A 5,121-nucleotide genomic window follows, 5' to 3' on the forward strand; every position below is an offset into this window, starting at 1 on the left:
TGTGTCTTATTATTAAACTCCTAAAACCAGGACTGGATCACACTGCTGCTGGAGCGGGAGTCTGATTCCAATGTCTGGAAATGTATATATTGCTTAGTGAGCATCCAAGGTTTTTGAGAATTTGGGGGGACTTTTCTGACCCATGTGTTGGACCCCAGTTTCAGAACCGCTGACCTCTGCCCGGTGCAAATTTATCAGAACCCTTCTGTAGTTTAGAAAATCGCAGTAAAATCATCTTGGCCCGTTTTTTAATTAATGACTCGTTTAAATGCACGAGAATTATTGTTGTTTTTTTATTTTGTTAAGCCATCTGTTTGCACCCCAAAGCGGTCTAAGGTTTCACGGAGTCCAGCGCCCAGAGAGGTTTTCGCGTGGGCCCGTTCTCCTCAGTGTCGCGTCTTGCTGTGTTCTGGTAGATTTGAGCACAGCTTGGCGCGTTTTTTTAAAGGCGCGGTCACTACCAACGACGTTCGTGAAATGTCATGATTAGATATTTATCACAGGGCACAGAACGACAACAAACCCATCTAACTCATGTGTCTAACCGCTGCAAAAACTTTACAGTGCGGCAACTTTACTAGAAAGTATAAGTCCTCCTAAAAGGGACATTATAACTTTTATTTGAACGGACCCAATGTTTTAATAATCGCTTTGGTGTGTGTGTGTGTTTTTTTTTTTTTTTTAAAAGAAGCATTTGATCTGTTTTGAGTTTTTAAATGCAGGCTGCTTCCTGCAAGGAGAATACAGCAGCGATGCTTTTATGAGCGTCAGTGTGAAGTCAGACACAGTGTTTAAAATGATTTGATGGTGTTATTTTTGGTCTTCCTGCAGTGGTGATAACACTGCTCTGTTTACTCTGCTTTGAGTTTCATAGCTGGCATGAAACTAAAACCTTCACCTAGTGTTTATAGATAGATAGACAGAGAAAAATAGAGATTTAGACAGCTAGAGATTGAGACTGGCATTTTCAACTTGCATTTGCTGTGTCTTCTTTAAAAATATCTTGTTGTTTTTAACTTAAATTGTTGTTAAGATGACACATCTAGGTACTGATGCAGGTTTTGAGTCAAGATCCGTTGTAATAAAGTTTAACCAAGGTGTCTTAAAAAACTCGGTTTCTGATTTTGTCCTACAGAAGTAGTAGAGAGTGTGTTATTTGCCAATTCATGAAACTGCAAAAGAGATTCCTCTGCGTGTGTCCATATTCTGAAAATGTCATCAACGGATCTTTTGTTTTTTAAAGGTTGCTTGTAAACCCTTATTCATCGCTATATCCTTCATTTGCCCATACAGGTGCCTGCAAAATGCATGCCTGTGCCTTTGAGCCTAGAGCCGTGCCGTCATTCTGCTTGAAACGTGTGTTTTTTTGGGGTTTTTTTTGTAAAATATCTATGTCCCAAAAACTACCTTTGATCATATTTAATATCTCTTCTGAAGATATTGTGTTCCAGTTCTTTCTGTTATGCGGTAGCCTCTAAGTCCCCAAAAGTTTCATTCCCAGGGAAACTGGAGTTTTACATCCTTGCAAAATAAAACCGTGTTCTCTCAGTGTGAGGGATTCCCTTGCAATTCATCTGTTTTGGGTTTGTAGGGGATACCCTCCAGTGACGTGGCACACATGCACATGCAGGAACAAGGCGCTGTCTGTTTGTCTTTGTATTGCGAGGTTACCAATGGCAACCCCGTCCTGAGCTTAGAAAACCACACAGGCAGGAGTTCCCTATAAGAATAATAACAGAAAAATGAACCGCGTCTGTGTGCGATCAGCGCCTGGGATGGGAAGAAGCTCAAGCAGTGCCTGGGTTTTGTGGTGCAGTTTTAACTGGCATCTGCTTCTTGTTTATAAAATCTCTTTTTTTTAAACTATCTTGTTATTTTAACTTAAATTGTGTTAATCAGGGGGGGAAAAAGGGTCTCGCTATGTAACTACTGTACAGCAATGTGTATAGATTGTCATGTATTTTGCAGGCGAGGGTTTTTTACAGTATTTTAAGCGCCCGTAGATAAGGACAGAGTCTAGAATCCTAGCACGCCAGTTCGGCCAATATATAAGAAAGTTTACAAACGAGAGGAGGCCGTTTGGCCCATCTTGCTCGTTTGGTTGTTAGTAGCTTATTGATCCCAGAATCTCATCAAGCAGCTTCTTAATAGCGCCATTTCATTGTTTGTTACATACATCTATCTATCTGTATCTGTCTAGAGATATATAGAGATAGATATAGGATGATAGATAGGATAGACAGACAGACAGATATAAAGATATATAGGATAGATACAGAGTTATATAGGGTAGATAGATAGATATAGGATAGATAGATAGACTTTCCTTATGATCCATGCTTCAGGGTTTCCACCCGAGTGCACAAGAGTGCATTTTTTGTTTTTCAGTGATTGTTTTGTAACTTAGAAACGCAATTTAACTTGGAAAAGGAAGTAGGCACCAGTTGTTCATAAACATCTGTGTCTGCATTTATCATGCACGCAGCGATTAAATCACTCTGTGATACACTGTTTCCCCAGTTTTAAAAAAAAGCAAAAAAAAAAAATTTTAAACGCACCCAGCTTCCAGAAAGCTTTTTTGGAATTGTTCCTCCTGTTGGCAAATGAGATTTTAATGAAACAACAACGCCTGTCTGCGAGGGCTGATCGCTGCTTTTCCATGCAAACCTGAGCAGCTGTTTCTTCACATGGATTTTCCAGTGGTTTTAATAAATGTAACTCTGCTGTCTACACCCGTCTGGCAAGGAGTAGTGGGATGCTACAGTAATGCAATACACATATTGTTATGGTGCTGAAGTGTTTAAAACGGTAGTTTACATTGGAAAAGACTACATTTTAAATTTCCATTCACAGATTTAAATGTGGGTGTGTATATATTGTCTAGATAAGGTTGTTGGTTCAGTAATTTTGTCTTTCCCATGCCGCTTTTAGGCACGCCTGTCTGGGTGCGTGGCACACCTGCTTGAGTGTTTGCATACTTCAGGCTGAAGGCGGGGGTTCGGTAGAGCGGTCAGTTTGTAGGTTTGCAGTTTGGATTTTTGCTTTTTTTTTTTTGGTTAAGTGAAAAATCAATGTTAATATTCTCTGAATGAACTCTGAAAAACAGCAGTTTGCAATCACTAGCCTTGTTGGTCGGTTGACCTTGCGATGCAGGGGTGAGGCGCGCTTTGGCGCCTGTGAGAATTGAACAAAACTCACATCAGATCAAGCTGTTTTCTGCAAACCTTGGTGAAGGAGAAATGGAGAAATTAAATGTCTCGCAGCCTGCCCAGGAGGTTCAGCGGGGTGTCCTCAGATCCCAATCTTCCACACACAGGAACTCCAGAGCGGCTGTCAGCGAGCTACCACCCCCTGGAGGACAAGCCCTGTCCGCTCTGAGCTCGCCTGGGCAGTAGGGGTCGCTGCAGCGCGATGAGACTGTCCCGGCTGGTTTCGCCTCCCTAACCCACGGGAGCGTCAGAGCCAATGAGACACTCCCTTCGGAGGCCTCAGCGAAGACCGGTTATTATTTTTAAGAAGAAAATTAATTTTACAAACATGAAAAATAAAACAAAAAACCAATTTGTTAACCAAATTGAAACAATTATATATTTTTATTTAAATCACACACACAAACAGGTTCGAGATAAATAAAACGTATATATTATTAACAGAACCTTAGGTAAGAAATACTGTAGTGCTAAAAGAAACTCAGTACTGACACGATAACTCTTGTGGTACGATACAGTACTGCAAACAGAAAGCTGGTAACAACGCAACCAGATGTCAATACTTATTAGAATTAAATATGGGCAATATTTTTTTAAATTAATTCTGTGCATTCTTCATTGATTATGAGAACTTAAGACCATTACAATACCATCAAAGTCTGCCCCTTTGCTCATTGTGTAATATGTAGACCCCCCCCAAAAAAAAAAAAAAAAGTGTAAACATTTGTACACATTTGAAAAGTAGCAATATTCATGTTTTTATTTTGTTTGATAATTCACCGATGATAAAAGTTGAATAAAAATACGTTTTTTTAGACTGTGAAATGAGAACATTTTCTGGTTATACTGAAAACATACACGCACACACGCCCTTGTAGGAACATCGTAACTCAATTTAAACACTCCAGGAACTTTGTAAAAAGGTGGTGTGTCAGTGGGTGTGTGTCAATAAATGATCATGTTTATATATGTATATATGGTTGAAGAAGGGAGGCCTGTAACAGATTCAAATCCCAGCTCTGCCACCGACTCCCTGTGTGTGACCCCGAGCGAGTCACTGAACCTCCTTCTGTTTGGGGTGAGACACTGTTATAAGCAACTCTGCAGCTGATGCATAGCTCACACACCCTAGTCTCTGTAAGAGCATATAGGCATCTGCTAAATAAATAATATCTATCTAGCTATCTATCTCTATCTGTATAGATATTGCACGTATACATATCCTTACTGATGCAATGGAGATCACTTTGCAATCACAACAAATTCAATGGCAGCACTTCCATGTGAACTGCACTGGTTTATACAAACAGGTATTTCTATAGGTGGAGATGAGATGAAATTGAAATCAGTAGCTTATAACGGAAGGTAACGGATGTGTTGAAAAGGCATTGAGATTTGGGTCTGCGTCAGAGTCGTTGACTGTGAAGTAGGTTTCAAATCTCATCACTGTTGATTAAAGCTAGTTAGCTGTTCTGCTGGTTTGGAAACTGGTCAGGTGAAAATTACCTTTACTTTGAAATTCTTCATCTACAGCTGTGGCCACAAGTTTTGCATCACCCTAGAATTAAAGAACTAATTAAAAAAAAAAAAAAAAAAGAAGACATATATGAACATTTAGAAGCTATTTTCATCATCATGTAAAACGAACAGAAACTACAAAGTGATTTTGCAATAAAAAGTCTACCGGAAAACACAATAGCAGTCCAGTAGTATTTCATGTTAGATTTCGAAATGTCACATTATTCAATTTTTTGTCAGTTTTTTGGTGAAGTAACTGGAAAACTACAAAGCGCTGGGTGAGCAATTCAATATGTTAACAAGGGAGCATTATTCAGCAGCTTTCACTGGACTCTATGAAGCTGAGGGAGTTCATTCTATATAGAGGGGGTGCAATTCAATATGTTAACAAGGG

The sequence above is a fragment of the Polyodon spathula genome, chromosome 42 (assembly GCF_017654505.1).
Source record: "Polyodon spathula isolate WHYD16114869_AA chromosome 42, ASM1765450v1, whole genome shotgun sequence".
Lineage (NCBI taxonomy): Eukaryota > Metazoa > Chordata > Actinopteri > Acipenseriformes > Polyodontidae > Polyodon > Polyodon spathula.